The sequence below is a fragment of the Juglans microcarpa x Juglans regia genome, chromosome 2D (genome assembly GCF_004785595.1).
Source record: "Juglans microcarpa x Juglans regia isolate MS1-56 chromosome 2D, Jm3101_v1.0, whole genome shotgun sequence".
In the NCBI taxonomy this organism is placed as follows: Eukaryota; Viridiplantae; Streptophyta; class Magnoliopsida; order Fagales; family Juglandaceae; genus Juglans; species Juglans microcarpa x Juglans regia.
In genome coordinates this window covers 5,267,228-5,294,052 of record NC_054596.1, presented here as the reverse complement: position 1 = coordinate 5,294,052, position 26,825 = coordinate 5,267,228, and the positions used below count along the sequence as shown (strand labels likewise).

General features: G+C 40.1%; 1 pseudogene; it reads left to right on the top strand.

The window, feature by feature from the left end:
* Positions 1-456: 456 nt before the first annotated feature.
* Positions 457-26,233, top strand: LOC121248081 (annotated as a pseudogene).
* The last annotated feature ends 592 nt before the right edge of the window (positions 26,234-26,825 follow it).

Genomic DNA, 26,825 nt, shown 5'->3' with positions numbered 1-26,825 from the left:
ATTACTAAAATCGGGGTGTAATATATAGGAATTGTACCGACAGTTCGACACCATCCACAAAGCTGCGATGTGGCGAGTACCCCCTAAAAGAGAATTCCTTGTGAAGAATTCCAACTGCTTTGAAGTTTTGAACAGCAAACAAAGCTTAGCCAGAATGGGGGAAAAAAGAGAGAGAGAGAGAGAGAGAGTAAAGGGTGCATCCAGAAAGCGAATAAGAAACACCAAACTTCTGTTAGCTATTTCCCCTAAATTTGCCATGTCATCTAACTCATATGTCCGGAAAAATACTGTTGATTTATCGAGTGATATAAGGCAGCACTTGCGGAAGAAACAATAATAAATCCCACTTTGACTAAAAATATACCCCTACATTGAGAACAACTTCGTCAAAGTAATCTTTGCAGGCCCAATCAAATGCTGACGTTTATTATATTATCTACGTCTCCCATCAAGACCATGCAGTCGTCGGTTAGCTTCATTAGCGAATTATACCATGAATACTTAATACCAAGTGGAGCCAAGCAGAGGAATAACCCATCAGCAGTGAAACCCTTCCAGTTCTTTATAAAGCTGAACTGTTACTAGTATTGAGAAGAACAGAGAAAAGGGTATGGAAGGAATGGCAGTGACTGGAGAAAAAATGGGCAATAACATGGGGTTGCATTTGTGCAGGAACTGAAGAAGACAAGTTCCATAGCTTCACCAATGGCGGTGGTGACATTACTGCAATATCTTCTGCAAGTAGTATCTATTATAATGGTTGGACACCTTGGCCAACTTTCGCTCGCTAGTGTTGCCATTGCCGCCTCTCTCACCAATTTTACCGGCTTTAGTCTTCTTGCAAGTCTCTCAAACTCTCACCATCTTCACTTCTAAAAGAGGGTGGGTTACGTTTCATATTTTTCTTTTGGGCGGCAAAAATTCTTACTTTTAGGTAGGGGTGAGCTCCGACTCCGATGGAGTCGGAGTTGTCATTTCCGACCTCCGACTCTGACAAAAGTCGGAGCCGAATTTCCCCTCTGACTCTGACTCCGAACGTAGTCGGAATCCGATTCCGATCGGAGGTCGGAGCTCCGAACTCCGATCGGAACTCCGAACGGAGGTCGGAGCTCCGAACTCCGATCGGAACTCCGAACGGAGGTCGGAGCTCCGACCTCCGATCGGAACTCCGACTGAAGTTCGGAGGGAGTTCCGAACGGAGGTCGGAGCTCCGACTCCGAACAAAATTTCCGAACTCAATTTCGGAAATTTTGTTCTTTTTTTTATTATTATTTAAATTTTATTGTTCAATTTCGTTTCAGATAGTGAGCAACATATATATATTTTTTAAAAGTGAACGATCTACAAATATTTGGTTTATTCAAGAGTTTTCAATAATTTAAATATTCGTTCTGATTTTGTTACTGAATTTTGATTATATCTTTAATTTGTTTTATGTCCGCCTGAAATTTAGCATTAAAAGTGCTCATGACTCATGAGTTGAAAATTACACAAATTTAAAATTTTATAAAAAAGAATGATGGTACGAATTTCTATAATTCGATTAATTTCAGTTGGATAATAAATTCTAAACGTTTGAGAGAGGATGGATAAGTACTAATAGAAATTATAGAATAAAGAGTACTTATCTCACGTCTTTACTCGGGATATAACTACATAAATATAACTATATAAATAGTTTAAAAAGTAAATAACATGTATGATGTAGCCATAAGTTATAACAGTCTCATTTATAACATAATAACAATATGACTCAATCTTGAAATATAACTACATAAAAATTAAACACGGATTTCACTCAAATACTTTTTGTTCCATTGGTCATGCCTGAAATGAAGATATAAAGTAGCAATCAATAGATGAAAAAAAATTGATAATAAAAAATTGAATACGGTAAAAGAATAATTTGATTCTTACCAAGAAAAGAGGTTCTCTCAACTCCATCCCAACTCTCAAGTAGCGTCCGTTCCAGACTCTCAATCATCGGTAATTATGTTAGGGTTCACAATTAGATCTATAAAATCATAAAAAGTAGAAGTTAGAAATATTAAAAATAATTAAATCATCATTTAAAAGCATATAAACTTACCCGATTCAAGCCTATAGCTCTCAGCATCAATGCCAACGGTATCTAGTCCAATAGGCGTTTCACTTATCCAATTCTGTGTGCAAATGAGGGCCTCCACGGTTGACGGTGACAATGAACTCCGATAAGCATCCAACATGCGACCTCTAGTGCTAAATGCCGACTCTGAGGCAACCGTAGTGACAGGAATGGCTAGCACATCTCGGGCCACACGAGAAAGGACTGGATACTTGGTGGAATTAACTTTCCACCAAGTTAATAACTGAAATACATCATTAGGTGCCTCGACAGCTTCCATAAAATATCGTTCAACCTCAGATATACAATGCATAATATTCCTTGTTGACATGAGTTGATGATACTGTTGTATAATACGATTGCCTCTAACCCTACAGATGGGTTAGTATCACCTGAGGAAACTGTCAATCATGTCGGCCTCGAATGTGAGGAGCTACCAACTGCGGATGAAGGCTGAGCACTAGTACTGTAGTGATGATATAAGTCATCAACATCACTTTTTAGCAATCTAATAAACTCTGCAGACTTCACTGCCCCGAGGACGGAATTTACCCAAAATTCTAGAACGACCAACTTAACTCGGGAGTCAAGGATCACAGCCACAAATATCAATCTATTTATCTTCTCAATATTCCCCAATATTTATCATATTTGATCTTCATCCTCGTAGCCATAGCAGATAACAATCCAGCAGAATCAGTACAACTATTTTCCAACTGGAAGTGAAGCTCCGAGAGCTTGCTGAAAAATGAGTTCGCAGTCGTATATTTGGATCCAGATAGCCGCATGATTATCTCATAAAAAGTTCTAAAAAATTCAACAAAATAACTCACACTGGTCCAATCATGTGCGTTCGGCGCACCGAGCCCCTGTCCTGCTGGCTCCAACAAAGCATACCTCAGCCCCCCATCCTCGACCTCCATCCGCTCGAATGCTTTTTGGTACTTCTGTGCCACATCCAACATCATGTATGTAGAATTCCATCGAGTCGGAACGTCCAAGCACAGCATACTAGAACATTCAATCTTCAGATCTTCTGCTATTGCCTTAAACTTGGCAAGCCTTTGAGGGGAACCCTCACATATCGTACAATGTTGCGGACTCGGGTTATGAAATCATGAACCTCTTTTAATCCCTCAACAACTATGAGGTTAATGATATGAGCACAGCATCGAACGTGAATAAACTCGTGGGCCCGAATGACATCATCTCTCACCGTAGTGTTCCGCTTAAACCAATCAATTGTTGTTTCATTAGCACTGGCATTGTCAACTGTAATACACAGCACTTTTTGAATTCCCCAGTCCTTTAAACAATCATCCATCTTCGCCCCAATGGATGCACCTTTATGATCCACAATTTCTTTAAAACCAATAATTTTTTTATGCAAAATCCACTCACTGTCAATGTAGTGTGCTGTGATACACATGTAGCAGACGTTCTGTATGGAAGTCCATGTGTCAGTCGTAAAAGACACTCTCTGGCCAGTGGTAATAAACATCTTCCTCATCTCCTCCTTGTCCTTCGCATACCTCTTCATACAATCTCGCATCACTGTATATCGTGATGGAATGAGAAATTGTGGCTCAACAAAATTTAGAAACTTTCGAAAGCCTATTTTCTCGACTGTGGTAAATGGCATCTCATCAATAATTATCATCTCTGCAAGCATGTCCCTCAACATCTTCTCACTGTATTGAGGGATGACCAATTTCTTAGTCTGTGTACCATCAGTGGCTGTAGAAGTTTGGTAACTGAGGTTGGTCTGATCAGTGGCTTGCAATCCCTTCGCTATCTTATATCGTTGACAACCATTTAGATGTACTATTAACACACTGGTACCTTGCTTCTTCGAATGGCATCCACAAAGTGATCCACAGTAATGGCATCTTGCTACTGGGTTCGCAATTTCACCAGGAATTTTGGTGAAATGCTCCCATGTCCACGTCCTCTTTTTAGAAGGTCGTGGTGGTTGATCTTGCTCAATGGGCATCTCCTCCTCTTCTTTGAACATATCCTCATCCTCTATATCAACTGGGAGTGGGAGTCGACTACTCGCACAAGATGTAGCTGCTCTAGATGTAGCTGCCCTAAATGTGGCTCTAGGGGTGGAAGTACCCACCGGTGTAGGAGTTGTAGCATTGGCATCCGCCACATCCCCTTGTGGACGATCATCTTCACTATGTCTAGGATCCATATCACAATCAATGAAGCTGAAAAAATTAAATTAGAAGCAAAAAATTAGTTTAAAAATAAACTAGGCTATTGTATTATACAATAGGACATGTATTATTGTATCATAATATATTATTGTATCGATGTATTATTACATCGAGGTTCGGTTGACGTGCGCTCGACTCAGTGGAACCCATCCAGAGAGGTTCGCTCGACGTGCGCTCGACGTTCGCTCGAGCAGAACCCAGCCAGAGAGGTTCGCTCGACGTGCGCTCGAGCAGAAGCCATACAGAGAGGTTCGCTCGACGTGGCGCTCGAGCAGAACCCATCTAGAAATGTTCGCTCGATGTGCGCTCGACGTGGCGCTCGAGCAGAATCCATCCAGAGAGGTTCGATTGACATGCGCTCGACGTGGCGCTCGAGCAGAATCCATCCAGAGAGGTTCGCTCGACTTTCGCTCGACATATCGCTCGAGCCAATGTTCAATACAACGTGCGCTCGACTTGCGCTCGACTTCTCGCTCGAGCGCAAGTCTGCAATACAGTGTAAAATTCAGGGTTTTGAGCGCCGTGTTGGGACTAAATTGAATATTCAATACAACCAATTCACAAGAATCACAACTGCTGGCTCCAATTCATAAGAGACGTGCTTGAATTAAATTTAGGGCTCATAAATTTAGGGCTCACTGTAGGTGGAAGCTGAACAGAGGAGTAACGAGAAACGGCGGCACGGAGGAGCAACGACGAACGGCGGCACGCTGGCAAGAAAGACACAAGACGTGAGGACGGCTTCACAGTTCACTGGTTCAGTCACTGGGATAGGAGACGCGAGAGAGAAGGGAGAAGGAAGAAGAACTGAAGAAGGAAGAAGAAGAATTGAAGAAGGAAGAAGAAGGGGGGGAACGTATGAAGAAGGAATATGAAATGATGCTGTTCCATATTAAGTGGAACGGTGTTGTTCAATAATTTTTTTTTAAACCCAGCTGTAAAACGACGTCGTTTTACAGCTGGGTTTAAAAAAAAATTCGGAGTCGGAGTCGGAGCTACAAGGAGCTCCGACTCCGACTCGACTCCGAATAACAATTCGGAGCTACTCCGAATTCCGACTCCGAATTCCAACAACTCCGACTCCGTCGGAGTCGGCATCGGAGCGGAGGTCGGACGGAGTCGGAATTGTCAGAATTTTGCACACCCCTACTTTTAGGCAACATTAAAGGTGAAGCATTCTTGGTACTGAAGCTTCTCGTGGCATGTGACCATGATCTAGGGGTCAATATTTGGCTCTACTTGTCAACTTGCCTAACTTTAAGGTTTTGGCTTGTGTTATTTGACCCTTCGTCGCTTCGGGGGTTTCCAAATGCTGTCTTCGCAGCTTATCAACTTGCAGTCTGGTCTTGTTATATAAGATTACTTCTTTTTTTATAGAAAGGATGTCATGGATTGAAATGTGTACTTTGTAAAAGATAAATTTGAAAAATGGAATTTGAGAAGAGTATGGTGTAAGGACAAATAGCCTGCGTTTGTGCATGGCTCATGTTTTACTTATACAATGACTTACGGAGGAATAACGTAAAGTTACAGCTCATGTAGAGAAGCAAAATAAAAGGAAAGATATACAACTGTAAAACAGGGAATATACAGAGCCTATAAACACGCTATTTACATAAGTGCAAGAATCAGACATTGCCAAAAATAACAAAGAGATCACAACAGCTTTTCATGGAGAGAAATATGAGGAGTAGATTGCGGTTGTATGTCTCTTCATTTCCCATCAAGCTCAAGGCGGGAGTGGTCCGATACAAAGCTTGCTACGATTGGATGTAAATGTTGTCTCATCAAACAAAACATGTCAACAAATGTAAACACGACCAGAAACCATATACATGCAACAATACCCTTTGTGATGTGGTGAGTAATCAAGAAAAACACATTGTGTGGATTTAAAATCAAGTTTGGACCGACCAAAAGGGGCTAGATAGGGATAACATGCACAACCAAATACATGCAAGGTGGTATATGTGGGCGGTGAATAAAAAACAAGTTCATATGGAGACTTGCCATCAAGTATAGGAGTTGGTAATCGATTAATAAGAAAGACGGCGGTAGTGAAAGCGGTGGTCCAAAATTTTGAGGGAAGAGATGAGTAAGACAGTAGGGTTAGACCAGTCTTAACAATATGACGATGTCAGTGTTCAACTAAACCATTTTGCTCGAGGGTGCTAGGACAAATAATTGATGAATAATCCCTTGTGAAGAAAAATAATGTTTTAACGAGGAATTTACAAACTCGCCATCTCCTTCACTTTGAACAATTTTCACGCGAGTTTGAAAATGATTTTCCAACATTTGAAAAAAAATGAAGGAAGTATATGAAGCACATTAGATTTATGACCCATGAGAGATTGCCATATGTATCATTAGGGGTGGGCAGCGGGGCCCCACCCCGCTTTCGCTCTGCCCTCGATCAACGAGGCTGAGCCCCCCGTCCATCAGATGCGGGGGTGGGTGGCCCCGCCCCGCTATTTTGTTTATATATATAAATATATAAATATATGAATATATATAAAAAAATAAATAAATAACCCAGGCATGAAACAACGTCGTTTCATGCTTGGGTTATTTTTTTTTATATACCCTAGGAAACGACGTCGTTTCCTTAATGGTGAAACGACGTCGTTTCCTTTTTGTTTAGAATCCCCCCTGTGACTCCCTCCCAGTCACCCGATTCTCTCTCTCTCTCTCTCGGCGTCTCGCAGCTCCGTTGCTCACTCGTCGCGCTCTCTGTGGTCCGTCGCTCGCCGTCGCCACTGCCTTTCGTCAGGCACAGTTCATCTCCGTCGCCGAGGCCCGAAGGTAAGACCATAAGAAACCCATCTCCTACAATTTATTGTGTAATTTATTTTATGAAATGGAGATTGGAGGAAGGATGGGGTGTAATCGGAGATGGAGGATGGAATTTTGTGAATTGTGTGCTGTGGAGACTTGATTATGCATGTGGTTCACTTGATTTGTGTGTTGACTGTTGAGTGTTCTTGTGTAAAATGTGAATCTGTCGTGGACTCGTGATTGGTTTATTTTTTTCAATTTTTTGTAAATACCCTAAAATAATTTAGGGGTTTCAAGGAATTAGGGTTCCAAGCCGAAACCCTAAATTAATTGAAATACCCTAAATTATCCTTAAAACCCCTAAATTATTTTAGGGTTTCGAAGTACCCTAAAATAAATGCATACCATATATTCCTAATTGATATATACCAATAAAAATATTTTTGTATTGTTACTTATGTTTATAATGCCCTTTTGTATTGTATATATAGTACAATATATATTGTGAAACAAATATCTAAAAATATTTTATTATTATAATTTATAACACTAGTATGACTTTGTATTTGCAAGGGTTCGGGAAACCCTTTGTAGATTATTTGATGAGTTTACCGTCCTGCGGGATGGTAATATTGCGGCACCTATACCTACCCCCACACAGGTTCAAGAAGTCGATACTGGGAAAAGACGTAGATTGGACTGGGGTGAGAGGTTTGAGCAGACCCCCTTAATGTGAAGTTATGTAGAGGCTCAGTCAGAGATAGACAGATACTTAGCAGTGGATGTAATACCATTTTCACGAGAGTTCGATATATTAAGTTGGTGGAAGGTGAATGCCGTGAAGTATCCCATATTTGGAGAGATAGCCCGTAGTCTTTTGGCCATCCCTGTTATCACCGTAGCCTTAGAATTAACTTTTAGCACCGGAAGGTGTGTATTGGATTCATTTCGGAGTTCATTAGCTCCTATCACTGTGGAGACTTTGATTTGTATGCAGAATTGGATCAAGGGAACTCCAATTCATGTTCCGGATGTTCTTGAGTATGAGGAGACCGATGTCGAGGAGGAGGATGGTGATCAGCCTGGATCTGGTATTTATTTTAATTTCATTTTCTAATTTCTTATTAATTTATTTATTTTCATTTAATTGGTATTCATTAATTTAATTTCAAATTTTATTGTTATAGTGATACATGAGACGACGTCTACGGTTACCTCCGATGCAGTATGACTTTGTATTGGACCCACCATTGCCATGGTTTGCACAATTTGTCATTTATTTGTTTTATTTATTTATAATTTTATATCATATTTTAGTATCTAATTATTTTGCTTGTTTTTATTTTAGCTTTCATATTCTCAATATACAATTATACATATGCCCAATCCTATTGACCGATTTATGCTCATCTGTCTCATCTTCATCTCAAATTCTAATTGCCCAATCCCAATCTCATCTCAAAAGGTACTTTTAATATTTTGTATTTTAATTTTTTTAATTTTTGTTTCATTTTATAACTTTATAATTCTAATTTGTTTTATTTTTAACTTGTTAATATTTCGGCCTTTAAGGTTTTATAACTTATTAACGTTTATGATCTTGATTTTCAGTCTCACAGCAGTCGACACAACTCACTACTCCGTGAATTCACCCCTCCACAGTCCACAGCGCCATGCCGCCATCCCAAATTGATCAAATTGAAAAGTTATGAGTTGTAATTGTTAATTTATAATTAAGTGTAATGTTGCTACAATTTGTAATATTTAATATTTTTAGAGGAGTTTGTAATAGTTTAAGTTTATTAGTTCTCTTAGAGTCTTAATTTGTATAATTGTAAATTGTAGTTTGTAATAACTTAGTAGTTAATAATTGAAATTTAGTATATAGTTATATCTATATATATGTATATACTATATATTTTTTTAATTTTTAAATGTATTTAACTTTTTTAATTAAATTCTGGGCTAAAAAACAAATTCTAGGCCCAAAAAGGACCTAAAAAAATGTATTGGGCCGAAAGCCCATTAAGGGGAGGCAGACGGATTGGGGTGCACCCCCGCCCCCCGTTGAACGGACGGGGTTCCCCGCCCCCACACTGGCAAGGGCGGAGTACGGGGAAAAAAAACTAACCCCCGCCCATGTAGGGGCGGGGGGGAGGGGAGGGGTGCCCCCGCCCCGTACGGGGCGGGTAGCACCCCTATGTATCATAAATACTTATCAATAACAACTAAATAAAATCTAAAGCCATCATAAGAGGGGATGGGAGCTGAACCCCACACATCTATGTGAAGAGTGTGAATAAAAGATTTAGCATGGATAGTACGAGAGGAAAAAGATAATTTCTTTGATTTTCCAAGAGTGCAACTTTCTCAAAAACCAATACTTTTATTTAAAGTAGGTAAACAAGGAAGCATAGACTTAAGAGTTCTGGAGTTTGGATGGCCCAAGCGTGCGTGCCAAAGATTGCTGGAAGCCTTGGTAGCTGGAAATGCAACAGGGGAAAAGGAAGTGGAGTTTGCACGTAAAGCGTAGAGAACATATTCAACCAAGCCCTTAAACAGCACTCGACTCGTCTTCAGATCCTTAATAAAAAAACTCCATGGATAGAACACAAGGTAGCAATTGTGATTAGATGTAAATTGAGAAACTGAGATAAGCTTCTTTTTAATATTAGGCACAGCAAGAGCATTAGTGATAGTGAGAGACGTATGTGGAACATCAAAATGACCAACAACAGAAATAGGAAGACCACAACCGTTTCCAACCATTACAAAGTTGTTACCAATGTATGGTAAAATACCTTTAGTATCAGTGGTTGTAGGAGCCATATGTTGGTTTGCGCTAGTGTCGAGATACCAGGTATCATCAATGGTATCACCAGTTTGGACAACAAGGAATGCTTGGTAGCCCTCGATGTCTTCATCGGTGGCACAACAGCTGTCGGCGTTGTGATTAGGACCTCCACACCAAAAGCAGGTGATACGACTAGTACGTGCTGGAGCTTTATCGCCACCACAGAAAGACATTTGTTGAGAAGGAGTAGTGTTTTGCGACCATGAGAATGTCCACCACCACAATTTGTTTTAAACTTTGGCTGATTTTGACGCCCATGAGAAGAAGAATTTCTAGCAACACGATTTGAGAAAAGAGCAGTACGATTTGTGTAAAAAGCAACGGTTGAAGCAGTGTCTCAACCAATAGAAATTTGGAGTTCAAAATCATGTAACTTGCTTATGACAGCCTCAAGAGAAGGGAAGTTGTCTCTTGCATTGATAGCAACAACTACAGGATTGAAAAATGCTTCTTGCAACCGGGCTTGTGCAATCGGCGGGGAATCTCTACGTCATTAATGAAGTTTCATTTTTCCATTGCAGTAGGTAGGAAGAAGAAAATCTAGCTAACACACTGGTGAAATTTCATCTTATTCTCCACGAAGCCACAAACGGCCACTCCCCCTTTCATCTTTTCCACGAACCCACGAATCCACAACCACTCCCCAAGAGGCACTTCCACTGGTTGACTAAAGTTGGCAATGAAGATGATGATGAAGTTCCAAGCATCAAATCTTCCTCAAAAGCTGTTGAGGAAGAGAAAAAAAAAAAAGAGATCCCAATATTGCGTTCCAAAGGGATCCCAATTCTTAACTTGCCTTCTTGATTGAGCTTGCTATGCCAATTAGCGTCTTGGTTCGAGAAATGGCATCTGGGTTGGTTCGAATTGCGTTGGAGTGTGATAGGGAAAGGAAGAAGAAAAGAAGGCTGTGAGACTGCCTGAAGAGTCGAGATGGAGGACTGATTGTAATGGGAAGAAGTGCGGATTTGCAACGAGGAGAGAATGTGGGGCCAAGGAGTTGCAGGTCTTGAAGGTTGTGGAGCCGATTTCAATGGGTGCTGGTGTTTTGCCTGGGAATGAAGCTGAAGCTGGGTCCGGTGGGAGCTCATGTACATGAGGGCTTGCCTAAGACTTGTCTCATGGCATTGTACGCATACAAAAAGATAAAGAGAGGGGAAGCAGTGGTGGGTCCCTTCCTTTTCTTAATCCAAGAAATGAAATAAACAACAGCTGGTTGCACTGCGGTTCTGCAGGCCGATTGTACCTAGTAGAGTTGCTATAGGATCAAACTCAGAGCCCAAACCTCTGAGTATACAGATGATAAAATCATATTCTTCCATCGGTTTTCCAGCACCTTGGAGAGTAAGAGCCATAGACTTGGCTTTGTGAATGTATTCTTCCATTGAAGTAGTACCTTTGGTAGTGATTGTAACTCACTTTTCATTTGTTGGACACGATCCCTAGTATGTCAACCATACAACGTTTCCAACACGTCCCAAGCTTCATGGAGGTCTCACTGTTGATCGCTTGAGAGAGGGGAGCATTGGACAACAAGCTATTGATTCATCCAAGGATTAATTGATTAATACGGAGCCATTTGAAAGCAACTGGATTCTAAGTGAGAACACCATCAGTTCCATGAACGGTTATAGGTGGGCAAGGAAGATCATTTGTGACATAACCGAGAAGCCCGTGACCATGTAGAATAGGAATAACCTGGGCTTTCCAGAGAAAATAATTATTGGAGGCTAATTTGATGGAGATATTAGGAAGATGAGTTTCGGAAGAAGATAGATCAAGGGAAACAAGCTCTTCCACAGGAGGGATTGAAAATGTGGAAAAAAAATCCTTTGGTGGCTCTTGATACCATGTAAGGAAAAATAGCCTGCATTTGTCCATGGCTCATGTTTTACTTATATAATGATTTACATAGGAATAATGTAAAGTTATAGTTGTAGAGAAGAAAAATAAAAGGAAAGATATACAACTGTAAAACAGGGAATATACAGAGCCTACAAACACGCTATGTACATAAGTGAAAGAATCAGGCATTACCAAAAATAATAGAGAGATCTCAGCAGCTTTTCATGGAGAGAAATAAGAGGAGTAGATTACGGTGGTATGTCTCTTTCATATGGAAATCCTAATTCCTAAGTGAAGGGGCTAGTAGCAAAAGAAAAGCGTAGTTTGCTAGATCTTGAGTCATCTTGTTCTCAAAGCCAATACCATTAATAAACAGTCTGCACTCTTCCCCAACACCCCCTTCTTTTAATTCCAAAAATCAATTATTCATTAAACAATTGCTGGCCTTGGTAGACAACAAAACAGAAGCTTGTGATCCTTGTGGTTGCGAAAAGGTATGGAGTAATTAACATGTACTATCTGATCTTGTTTTATATTTCAAGTAGTCGGGATTAGCTGGTGGGTTGGAAACTCTATCTTGGCAAGCTTATGGAGCAGAGCAGTATCAAAAACTTGGAACCTATACTTACACTGCAATCATTTCTCTCATTCTAGTTTGTCCCCCCGTCTGTGTTCTTTGGATTTTCATAGACAAATTACTAATCCTCATAAGCCAAGATTCTATAATATCGCTTGAAACTCGCAAATACTCTGTATGGCTCATTCCTGCACTGTTTGGCAGTGCAGTACTTAAACTACTCACTCGGTATTTCCAGTCACAAAGCTTGACTATGCTCTTTGGCTCTTTTTTTGTTCTATACATCCATATACTTGTATGTTGGACTCTAGTGTACAAATGGGAATTAGGGAGTCTTGGTGCAGCGCTAGCCTTCGGTTCGTCAACTTGGCTGAACGTGATAATACTCAACTTTTATGTGATTTCTTCTTCAGCCTGCGAAAAAAACCCGTGTCCCTTTCTCAAAAGATGCTTTGCTTGGTATCACAATATTCTATCGCTTTATTAGAGCAGCATGTTCATCACAGCTCCTCTACTGTAATTCATCAAGATGATCAAGATCAAATTGATAGTACTACCATGAAGACATCTGACATGCAGCCTCATGCACTCGCAACTTATGATAATGCTCCTCTCAAACTACCAGAAAGGGTCCTCTTGTAATTAAGTCTTTGTGTCCTTTTATGTAATTGTACAGTTTGTTACGTAGCTGTAGCACTCAGATGAATATTCCTTTTTAACTCTGACTTGTCAGAGTTTGTTATTCTTTGTTGTATATAAACCAGCACCTATTTCCTCTTGTAAGCAATCGACATAGTGAATGAATTAAATTCAGAAAAGTTCTCTCTCTTTCTTTCCTTTTCCAGTTAGTTGTTCTGCAATTTAGTTTTATCTACTATTCTTACATGGTATCAAGAGACAGGTTTTTCTAAAAATTTTCAATGGAAGCACCTATTTCAACAGATAAATCCATTTCAAAAGATGCACCCAAACCCAACACATCCATTTTTCTTGATTTCACTAACATTGTCAATCCTTATAGACTTGACCATGGAGATAACCCTCCCTTCCTTTGGTTCCAGATCTTCTTACCATAGAAAACTATACTACTTGGTCAAGAGCCATGTGCAAGGCTCTGCGTGCCAAGAATAAACTTGGGTTTATAAATGGCACTTTGTCCAAACCAATAGACCCAAAAGACCCTTTACATGAAGTCTGGGAAAGATGTAATGACCTCATTGTGTCTTGGCTTCACAACTCTATCAACCCAGCCCTCAAATCTAGCATCATCTTGGTGGATGATGCTCAGCAAATCTGGACTGAACTCAGAGATAGATTCACTCAACAAAATGGCCATCGCATCTTCCAGCTGAAGAAATCCTTAACAGGTTTGCAACAAGACAGTGACTCTGTCAATGTCTACTTTGGTAAGCTTAAAACCTTATGGGATGAACTTATCATATATGAACCCATGCCTAATTGCACCTGTGGTAAGCTTGCTGTCTTATATGATAGATATCAGAGAGATTGTGTTATACAATTTCTCATGGGTCTGAATGATAATTATAATGTGACCCGAGATCAAATCATGCTCATGGACCCATTACCTCCCATCAACAAGATCTTTTCCATGATTCAACAGCAAGAAATGCAACATTTGATTCTCTCTGGAATACCATCCCCTGAATCCATGGCTCTTACTGTCAAACAACCTCAATTCTCCTACAAACATTTTTTCAAATCATCCCAACCACCAAAGCGTGAGAGACCTTATTGTACCTATTGCAAAATTTCTGGCCACTTGCTTGAAAATTGTTTTAAGGCTGGAAATGCTCAGCCACCAACCTGCACACACTGTCATATGACAGGACATATAGCAGATAAATGCTATAAACTAAATGGCTATCCCCATGGCCATAAGTTACATGTCAAAGGTAAGCAACCTGACCTTCCCTATGCCAACATGACATCCCTTGAGCCAGAATCACCATCAGATACTCAGCCTACTTTTACCAAGGATCAGCACCAACAAATTTTGTCTCTATTGCAGTCAAGAGAAGCTTCCATTGCCACTCATTTAGTCAACATTGCCATGAATGGTACATCCCTTTCCCTCACTTCCTTCACTCACACACACCACTTAACAGCCCATTTACCATGGATCATAGACACAGGTGCTACAGATCACATGATCTGCAGCATCTCCCTCTTCTCCTCCATTTCCTCTTGTGTCTCTTTTGTTGTTAAATTACCAAATGGAACCACAACCCTTGTCACACATATTGGCACTGTGCAAATCACTAATACATTAACTCTTCACAATATATTATATGTTTCATCTTTTCATTTCAATTTAATCTCAGCAACCAAACTGACTACCTCTCTTTCTTGTTGTTTTGTTTTTCTTGTTGTTTTGTTTTTCTTTCACAATCATGTTTTATTCAGGACCTTTTGTCATGGACCACGATTGGCATGGGTGAAATGAAGGATGGACTCTACAATTTGCTTACTGCTTCAATGTCTCCTACTGCCCTCATTGATTATTTCTCTACTTTTCAACACAAACAGATTTCTGTTTCTGCTATTTCCAAAAGTGTAGATTATATTTCAGATATTTGGCATTGTAGATTGGGTCATACACCTATTTCCAAGCTAAATGTAATTCAAGATACTTCAATTCAGAATCACACCTTTACTATTTCTCATAACAATCCTTGTCATGTGTACCCCATTGCTAAACATCATAAGCTTCCTTTTCCAATAAGCAATCATCAAAGTAAAACTATTTTTGAACTCATACATTGTGACATATGGGGTCCCAATTCCATTGAATCATATGATGGTCACAGATTCTTTTTAACTATAGTAGATGACTTCTCTCGGACCACTTGGATTTATCTGCTCAAGGCTAAATCAGACACTAGACAATGCATCGAGTCCTTTTGCAATCTAGTTAATACACAGTTTCACACAAAGGTTCAAGTCCTCCGAAGTGACAATGGCCTTGAATTTCAAATGAAAGAATTTTTCCATAAAAGGAGAATCATCCATCATAGAGCTTGTGTAGAAACACCCCAACAAAATGGGGTTGTTGAAAGAAAACACCAACATCTTTTGAATATAGCTCGAGCTCTGAAAATACAATCCAATCTTCCCAATAAATACTGGACTGATTTTATTCTCACTGCAGCATATATTATTAATCGAGTTCCAAGTTCAATTCTGTCCAATAAGACCCCCTTTGAAATTCTTTTCAACATTCCCCCCCACATATTCTCATATGAAAGTGTTAGGGTGTCTTTGTTTTGCTTCCACCCTTTCACAAAATAGGAAGAAATTAGACCCTCGAGGCAGGAGATGTGTTTTTCTTGGTTATCATTTTGGGGTAAAAGGATACAAGTTACTTGACCTTAACACTCAAGCAGTTTTTCTCTCTCGAGATGTCACATTCTATGAGCATATATTCCCCTTTCATCATTCCCTTCCACCTCTACATACCACCATTCCATTACCAAATAATTTCTTACCCAGCCCAACTTCCAAACCCACTTCCTCTTCACCCCCATCATTTTCTTCTTCTGCTCCTTTACCTATCCCATCACATTCCCCACCCTTATAGACTCCTAATCCTACAACCTCTCCCCCTTTGCCTCTTGAACCTCCACACTCCTCTCTTTCTCCTAATCCTAATTCTACTTCTGCTTCTCCACCACCACTCAGAAGGTCAACCAGAACAAGGACAGCTCCTCAATACCTTCAGGATTTTCATTGCAAGCAAGCATCCTTCATTTCACCTTCACCATCCAAAGCCACGACATCAGGTACCTCTTTCCCTCTATCTCATTTTATTTCTTATGATCGTTTGTCACCAAAGTTTTCCTTATTTTTCAATTCCATTTCATCTACACAAGACCCACAAACCTATAGACAAGCTGTCAAAGACCCTGATTGGTGTAAGGCAATGGAAGCAGAAATTGATGCACTAGAATTCAATAAGACCTGGGTTCTCACTGACCTGCCTTTAGGTAAAATCCCAATTGACTGCAAATATGTATTCAAAACAAAGTACAATTCCAATGGTACTATTGAAAGAAAGAAGGCAAGACTAGTTGCCAAAGGATTCACTCAACAAGAAGGAGTGGATTACCATGAAACATTTTCTCCAATGGTTAAAATTGTCACAGTCAGAACTATTCTTGCTTTGGCTACCATTAATGGATGTGTTAGAATGCACAGCGGAAAAAATACCTCAAGCTCAGCTTATAAAATTGCTCCACAAGTTTTTCCAGATTGACAAATCACAAGCTTTTCCTCTTAGTGGCGAAGTGTACTACGTAGTATACAACTAGAGTAACACTTAACAAATCCACAGCCTAAATATCTTATCAAGAGAGAACAAAAAAAAAGAGAGTTTTTGTGTATTTCCAATTGTCACAAAAAAAAAAAAACAATTGAGGAGGACTATTTATAGTCCTCTTACACACGGCTGGCCTTAAAGGCCAACCTTCAATTGCCGTAACGCATGGCTTTAAGCCATGCGTTATAAGCAAGTAACGCATGGCTTAAAGCCATGCGTTACACTATGTTTTAAGGAGGGGGTTAGCCCCACGTGGGCGCCCCTCCATCTTACATCTCCCACTCGCACACAGTGGGCATGACCCCAGGTCTACATCTCTCTAATGTTTTTAATCTTGTTCATACAGATAAATAGGTCGTGCGACCACCAAGCACATCTATAGAAAGGTGGGAGTACATATACCAAATCTCTCCCAGAGAAGACCAGTATAGTAACATCCCTAAAGTGTCTGGTCATGTCCTAGACTCATTTGATCGCATCAAGATCAAGCATTTTCGAACCCTCTTGAGTTAAAAAACTCAGAACAATGTTTGACTACCTCCAAATCATTTCAATGTGTTCACAACCTTTAGCCACTACCATGATGTAGCGTCATTGTATGACGTCAGCAAACACTATCGAAGATACGATATCGAAGAGTCTTCCCTTTGCACTTATATCACTCAATTTTGGTCGAACCGCTTTCCCAACAATGCCTCTTTAGACCGTATCAATCATGGCCATAGACATCATGGCCATAGACAGCATGCCAAAGTAGCAGACATTACAACCTCCATTTCGTGACAAAGTCAAAAGTAAAGGACATTTAAAAATGAGACTCACACAGTGAGAAAGAGAGAAACATTTTACTCACTTCCTTATTTGGTCGAATAAGCACATATAGTATGAAACACATGCTACGGTGGATTTCTCTTTCTTAAAGAGCATATGTCTGTATCAACACCGTACAGATCTTAGTCTAGCCGCTCCTTAAGCGTCTAACCCGAATTCCTCTATTTGCACGCCTCCAAGACGTCAAAAAAAAAAAAAAATTCGCATCTGGCTTACTACAGGCTACATGGATGGTGGGGTAACCCATGCATAATCCTATCAATGGACCTCATCTTAGCTCCTACTAAGGCGACATAACTTTGTGTCAACCAACTTATCCATTTGGACAAGTACCTAGGGACATAATGTCTCATCTCTACTCGCTACTTAAGCGCTAGAGGCGATCGCTCGTATGAGTGAGCAGATCTAAGCCTGTTGACATATCTTGTGTGTGTGTATTATAAAACAATACGATAAAGACAAGAACTGAATCATATTGTATTAATATCCCAAAGGAAAGGTTACATCTCAGTGTTATTTGAAACACAAATTACATTTACAGTCTACGCAGTCCTAGATTCCTAACATGAGCCTCAAAGACATCTCTTGCAATAGGCTTCGTTAAGGGATCAGCAACCATGCGACTCGTAGAAAGGTGTTTTAGAACCACTTCCTTTTGCGCTACCATGTCTCTGATATAGTGATATCTGATATCTATGTGTTTGGTTCTTCCATGATACTTTGAGTCCTTAACATATGCGAGAGCTGCCATGTTATCGCAGAATATCGTCACTGGATCTGAAGTATCCGTGCCAATGTCTAAATGCTTGAGGAACCTCCGTAACCAAACAGCTTATTGAACTGCTGTAGAACAAGCTATTATATTCTGCCTCTATAGTGGATAAAGCTATACATAGTTGTTTCTTGCTGCTCCATGTAATTGCGCCTTTATTGAGCAGAAAGACATACCCAGTGGTTGATTTGCGCTCATCTAGGTCACTGCCCCAATCGGCATCACTGTAACCTCTTAGATGCAAATCTGAACCCTGATAGCACAACACATAGTCTACAGTTCCCTTGAGATATCGCATAATCCTTTTGACCGCTTTCCAGTGAGCCAGTCCGGGGTTCGATTGAAATCTACTCACTAAGCCAACTGCATAGCATATGTCAGGCCGAGTACACATCATTGCGTACATCAGACTACCCACAGCATTAGCATAAGGTACATGAGTCATCTTTTCCTTTTCTTTTTGAGTCTTAGGACACAACACTTTAGACAAGTTCTCGTTTCTTGCAACAGGGGTGTCAATGGGTTTACATTCATTCATTAGGAAGCGCTCGAGGACTTTCTTTATGTAAGTCTGTTGTGACAAACACAAAAGTCTCTTTGAGTGATCTCTATAGATTTTAACTCCCAGAATGTATTCTGCCTCACCCATATCCTTCATCTCAAAATTAAAGGATAACCACTCTTTTGTGGCGACTATCATCCCTTTATCATTTCCAGCTAGTAGTATGTCGTCAACATACAATGACAACATAATGAAACTCTTCTTGGACCTTTTGACATAGACACAATGGTCCTCTGTGATCATCGTAAACCCATTCGAGAGAATGGCTCGATGAAATCTGAGGTACCATTGTCTAGATGATTGCTTTAGGCCATATATAGATCGTTTGAGCTTGCACACTTTGCGCTCTTGACCTTTGACCACAAAACCCGTTGGTTGATCCATATAGATCTCCTCATCTAGTTCTACATTGAGAAATGCTGTCTTAACGTCCATTTGGTAGAGTTCCAAATCCATATTTGCTACTATAGCTAGAATCAGGCGAATTGAGGCAAACCTCACCACTGGTGAAAAAGTTTCCTCATAGTCTATACCCTCCTATTGGGTATATCCTTTTGCCACTAAGCGAGCTTTGTACTTATCTATTGATCCTTCCGACTTGCGTTTGACCTTAAGAACCCATTTGTTCCCAATAGTCTTACGCCTTGTCGGTAGATCAACCAGATCCCAGACCTGGTTTGTCTTCATAGACTCAATCTCATCATTAAGAGCTTTCATCCACTCATCTTTAGTAGAAGATGAGAGAGCTTCATGAATCGTCCTAGGCTCATCATCATCATGCGGAGCTACCATAAAAGCTTCCCCTTCAATCTCAAAACGACGACGGGGAATCCTTTCACGTGTGCTTCTACGCGGCTTAGGTTGTTGTGATTGATTGACAAGTGATGTGCTCCCACTCGGATTCAAATGCTTTTTATAATTTGTAGGAGCTTGAAGAATTTCTTCCTCATTCTCAACTAAATTCCTTGGAGCACTTTCCTCTTGTTCCACAATCTCATGAAGTTCTAAACTCCTATCAACCTCACCTCTACTTAGAAACTCATCTTCAATGAAATCCACATCTCGTGACTCAATCTCAGTCACACACCCATCAGATTGTTCACCTATTAACACATACCCTTTAGAGTGTTCTGAGTACCTTATAAAGATACACTTCTTCCCTCTACGGCCTAACTTCCCATACTTATGAGAAAGATCGTGAACAAAACCCGTTGAACCCCATGGCCGCAAGTTACTCAAATTGGGTTTCTCGCCGGTCCATAGTTCATATGGGGTGGAAGTTACTGATTTGGAAGGCACTCGGTTAAGAATGTAGGCAGCAGTCAAAAGTGCATCCCCCAAAAAGAAATTGGTAGGTTTGCTTGCGCCATCATTGACCTGACCATCTCAAGCAGTGTTCGATTTCTCCTTTCCGCCACGCCATCTTGATGCAGCGTACTTGGCATCGTCAACTGTCTTTTGATTCATTTTTCATCACAGAGCCTTTTAAATTGCTCAGAGAGATATTCTCGTCCTCAGTCAGTTCTTAGAGTTTTTAAACTCTTATCTAACTGATTCTCAACCATTCTTAAATATCGCCTAAAGCATTCCAATGCTTCAGACTTGTGGGAGATTAAGTAGACATGACCGTAACGTGAAAAATCATCTATAAATGTGATGAAGTAGACACCTCCGTGTCTTGCCCTCACACTCATTGGATCACATATGTCAGAGTGGACTAATTGCAGTGGAAAAGATGCCCTAGTGGCTTTTCCAAACGGTTTTCTCTTAGCTTTTCCCATTAGACAATGTTCGCATGTGGGCAAGATGACCTTACGAGATTGCCTATAAGGCCTTCTCTTCCTAACCTAGTCATTCTATCTTGCCCTATATGGCCAAGCCTATCATGCCATTTATATGAATCCAAATTATCAGATGTAGAAAGAAAAGCAATAGACTCATTTATATTTAAATAATCTAAATTCAATATCATAAAACCGTCTTGTAGAAATGCATTACCATAAAACACATGGTCCAAATAAAAGGAAACATAATTGTTTTCAAATACAATACGAAAACCAAGTCTTAATAGAGTGACTACAGAAAGTAAGTTTCGTCGGATCTCGGGAGCGTATAGCACATTGTGAAGGAAAAGAGTGCGGCCACCCCGCAAGTCCAGCTTGTAGGTATCAAGTCCCAATACCTCCACGCTAGCTCCATTCCCCACCTTGATATCACGGCTCCCAGCTGGAATCCGGAGATACTCCACAAATCCGACTCTATCTCGCGCTATGTGTTCGGTCGCTCCTGAATCAACGGTCCACACAGGATAGGAGTGAGCAACCATCACATGGCTAGTTACAAAAACAATGCGAGAAAAGTCAGAGTGTACCTTCTTTGGCTCAGTGCAGTCACGAGCGAAGTGGCCATTCTTTCCACAGTTGAAGCACTCTAATTTTGACTTGTTCTTCCCGCGCTTGCCCCTCTTGCTGCGCTGAGAAGTTCCTGACACCTTCTTAATTTGTCCAGCAGCTACGCCATTCTTGGACTTCTTGCGTTTAGGCCTTGATGCCTTACGCGAACCAGAATCAGCCACATAGGCCGTATGATTGGGCTTAGCAGCCTCTAGGCGCTCAGCCTCCAATTCCAAGTGACGCGAGACATCATCAAAGTCTTTGATATTCTCTTTATGCGTCAGGTTCTGGCTCATATTCTCCCAAGAATTCTGCAGTGATCTAATCACTGCCCGGACTTGCTGTTCATCAGTCAGGTTGTTTCCTGCCGACTTAAGTTCGCGGATCATGGTCGACATAGCCCTAAGATGCTGCTTCATCGTGTGGTCAGAGCGCATCTTATAGGAGTCAAACCTCATGGTTAACCCACGCAACCTAGTGGTTGAAGTTCCACCAAACTTCAACTTCAAAGCCTCCCGCATGCTTTGGGCAGTGTCATACATCTCGAACTCACACATTAGATTATTGTGCATACAGCTTAACATTATTATGCGCGCGCACCGACTTTTCTTAGCCCATTGAGAATAGGCTAGTTGATCTATTTTGTGTTGTTCCGAGATCTCTTCCCCGGGCGCAGTAAGGGAGTGAGATAAGACCTCCAAGACCTCTTGCTCATCTAAGACATATTGTATCTTGCGATGCTAAATGTTGTAGTTCTCCCCATCCAATTTCTCCCATTTGTTTAAATCGGTAACTATACTCTTGGATGCCATTTCACTACACACCTATTACACACACACCTAAGAAATCTGTCGCGTCCATCCAAGCTAGAAAAAGAATAATTTAGACATGTCGCAAGATCGAAAAATCGCTAGGCTTCAGAATCATCTCTTGCGCCACAATATCCAATTATTAAATTTTTAACCTAATTCCTGCGTAAATTTAAAAAATATGGGAGAATTAATCATCATAAATCTCAACCATACTCCCACTATCTTAAGTAGTCATCTAGTCCCAGTCACATGTAAAAACATAACCTACTAAAATCGCAGTAACCTTTTGGGCCAATCTACAAGGACAACTACTCCAACCACATCAATCTGTTGGGCCAGTCTACAAAGATGGTTCATATAAGACCATTACAATCCATTTTTCTTGTTCCATCAGTGCATTTACAGTTATTACTGGGGTCACTGTGGTCTTTTGGCTATACAGTGCATTTACAGTTCTTACTGGAGTCACTGCAATTTTTTCAGCCTATCATTTACACTGACAATTCTAACTAAGACTACTTAGTGGGAACTTTTTCTATTTTATCATTAAAGACTAATGTATAAACATTCAAGCCTAACATTCATAGATGATAAAATAATCACATATCCAGATGTTCAATTCACATATACATGTAATCACATTTAATCTAAACAATAAAAGATCACATGTAATATTAACATAATGGAATAAAAAAAAAAGCATGAATATAACCATATATTCACATGTAATCATATTTAATTTAAAACATTAAATAAAAGATCGCATGTAATATAACAATATATCTAAGCATATATTAAATCATGCAAAAAAATAGGCTCACACAAGATCGAGTTTTTTTTTTTTTTTTTTTTTAAAAAAAAAAAACACAGAAGGGCCAAATGGCCCGGCCCAGCCCAGCCAAAAAAAACCCAAGCCCAGCCCGTGTAAAGACTTGTTTTCTTCAACCTTCAGATGGCTACTGTTCACGTGAATAGTAGCCGTAACACAGCAGCGCTCAGCCACTGCTAGCCTCAGCTGCATTCTCCGTCGGAGAAGCTCCTCCAAGCGGCAGGGTGGTGCCACAGCACCTTGCTGGTGCGCGCTGCACCATGGTAGTGCGCGTTGCACCTCGCTGGTGTGCGCAGCACCACCGCGGTGCGCGCTGCACCACGGTGGTGTGCGTTGCACCTCCTGGTGCGCGCTGCTCCAGGTGCACGCAGCACCTTGCGGTGGTGCGCGTAGCACCACTGCGATGGTACTGGCACTGCAACGGTGCGCGCAGCACCACTAAGTGGGTGAGCGCAGCACCACTGCGATGGTGCTGGCACTGCAGCGCTGCCTCTTTTTTTTTTTTTTTTGAATCCCAAAGGATAAAAAAAAGAAGACAAATCTCAAGCATATGCGAGAAAAAAAACTATAAACTGGAAGCAATTTAAAAAGCTTTGATACCAATGTTAGAATGCACAGCGGAAAAAATACCTCAAGCTCAGTTTATAAAATTGCTCCACAAGTTTTTCCAGATTGACAAATCACAAGCTTTTCCTCTTAGTGGCGAAGTGTACTACGTAGTATACAACTAGAGTAACACTTAACAAATCTACAGCCTAAATATCTTATCAAGAGAGAACAAAAAAAAGAGAGTTTTTGTGTATTTCCAATTGTCACAAAAAAAAAACAATTGAGGAGGACTATTTATAGTATAGTCCTCCTACACACGGCTGGCCTTAAAGGCCAGCCTTCAATTGCCGTAACACATGGCTTTAAGCCATGCGTTATAAGCAAGTAACGCATGGCTTAAAGCCATGCGTTACACTATGTTTTAAGGAGGGGGTCAGCCCCACGTGGGCGCCCCTCCATCTTACAGGATGGCATCTTCATCAATTCAATGTCAATAATGCATTCCTCAATGGAGAACTTCAAGAGGAAATTTATATGAAAAGACCTTCTGGCTATCAAAAGGGCAACCCAGGACAAGTTTGCAAGCTGCTTCGAAGTCTCTATGGACTTAAGCAAGCTTCAAGACAATGGTATGACAAATTCTCTACATCCATCATTCAGTTTGGTTTTAAACAATCAAAGGCTGATTATAGTCTTTTCACTTGCATCAATGGTGCTACTTTCACAGCTTTGCTTGTTTATGTAGATGATATAGTGGTTGTAAGCAACTCACTTGAATCTATTTCCACCTTAAAATCCTTCTTGAATCACAATTTCAAAATAAAAGACCTTGGCCATTTAAGGTACTTTTTAGGCATAGAAGTTGCTAGGTCCCCTCTTGGCATTCATCTCTGCCAAAGAAAGTATACCCTCGATATTCTTGCTGATTCAGGACAATTAGCATCCAAGCCACTTAAAATTCCCATGGACCAAAACCACAGATTAAGCAAAACTACTAGCTCTCCATTATCTGACCCAACTCCATACAGACAACTTATTGGCAGGCTCCTCTATCTTACCTTAACCAGACCTGACATCAATTATCCCACTCAAATTCTCAGCCAATTCATGGAAAAACCAACTAATATTCACCTTGATGCAGCTCATAAAGTTTTAAGGTACCTCAAAAATTCCTCTGGCCAAGGTATCTTACTATCTTCCCATTCCTCCATTCACTTAAGAGGATACTGTGACTCAGATTGGGCATCATGCCCTGACACCCGCAAGTCTGTTACTGGTTATTGTGTTTTCATGGGTAATTCCCTCATCTCATGGAGCTCAAAGAAATAAACCGTGGTCTCCAAATCCTCTGCTGAAGCAGAGTATATTGCAATGGCTTCCCTCTCCACTGAGATCACCTGGCTGAGGCATTTCCTATCTGACCTTGCCATTTCTCATCCTCAACCTGCTGACATGTACTGTGATAATCAGGCTGCTCTTCACATAGCATCTAATCCTGTCTTCCATGAGAGGACAAAACACATAGAGGTGGATTGCCATCTCATTCGAGATCAAATTCTTGCAAAACAAATCAGAACCGCACATGTCTCTACAAATTCACAACTAGCTGATATTTTACTAAATCTCTCCCTTCATACATTCTTTGTGCTCACTTATCCAAGATGGGAATAGCTAATATCTATTCTCCATCTTGTGGGGGGATATTAGAGCAGCATGTTCATCATAGCTCCTCTACTGTAATTCATCAAGATGATCAAGATAAAGTTGATAGTACTACCATGAAGACATCTGACCTGCAGCCTCATGCACTCGCAGCTTATGATAATGCTCTTCTCAAACTACCAGAAAGGGTCCTCTTGTAATTAAGTCTTTGTGTCCTTTTATGTAATTGTACAGTTTGTTACGTAGCTGTAGCACTCAGATGAATATTCCTTTTTACCTCTGACTTGTCAGAGTTTGTTATTCTTTGTTGTATATAAACCAGCACCTATTTCCTCTTGTAAGCAATCGACATAGTGAATGAATTAAATTCAGAAAAGTTCTCTCTCTTTCTTTCCTTTTCCAGTTAGTTGTTCTGCAATTTAGTTTTATCGGCTATTCTTACACGCTTGGCCATCCCTTCTTCTGTAATGGTTTGGTAACTTTCTCTTCTTTTTTCTGTCGAGAAATACATCAATTTCCTCCATAAATTACTTGGTTTTCACGCTAGTGATTAGTCAATAAATGGTGGTCAATGGAGGTGCTTATTTTGCTGTCTGGCCTGCTACCAAATCCAAAGCTGGAGACTTCAGTGCTCTCTATATGGTACACCTCTATATCTCTTACCTTTGTATTCAACAAACTTAATTTTTCACAACTCGAGCTTATCTGTTTGTTATTATGGTTTATCACCCTTTCAGTTTCTACTCTGCACTTCATTGTAGTCTATGGATTGGGGGCTGCTGCAAGGTATGCGTTTTGTCAAATATGAATGATTCAAGTTTTACTTACATTAGCATAAACTTAACATAAAGCACCAACTATTTCGTAGTACCCGTATTTCCAATGAACTAGGAGCTGGAAATCCACAAGCAGCTAGAGTGACAAGTTGGGCTACGATATTCCTCTGTTACAGATGCAATTGTTGTGACCGTGTCTCTCTTCGGTTGCCGCCATGCTTTGGGTTATGCTTACAGCGGGGAGAAGGAGGTTGTGAATTAAATTGCAGCTATGACTCCTTTGATTTGTGTTTCAGTTTTTATGGACAGCTTACAGGCAGTTCTTTCAGGTTAGTTCCTTGCCTATCTTTCAACAGATATGGAGCCTCACTATATAAATATGGAAACATGGACCATTGAAGGGATAATTTGCATCAATAAAGTAGTAAATTTAGGTACTCATAAATTGTAGATGCACCTTTTTAACTCACTTGCAACATCATCCATTGCATATATCTTTTTTATTACAATTTTGATTTAATTATTTTTAAAAATCATTATAATGGAAAATGATTATCCTAGCATCTTCTTGCACTTTTTTACAACCCTGTAGTCTATACTAAATTAATAGTGACTTGTTAAATTAAAATTCATTTTTAATGAAGTCATGACAATATGCTGGTATTAACTGATTGTAAAAGAATCTTAATATTAAGAGAGTTTTAGGAGTTGAGGGGTGCTCATGCGTGCAACAAAATATTTGTTTACAAAAAAAAAGAGTAGGATGCTTAATTTTATTAATACACCCTCATTTACGGTGGAAGAATAAGTTTGGGATTATAATCAAAATCTCAAAACCGATGATATTATAGTGCCATTATTATTAATAACACAAACATTCCAGATACATAAAGAAAGTATAAAAATTAAAAGAAAAGATTAATGTA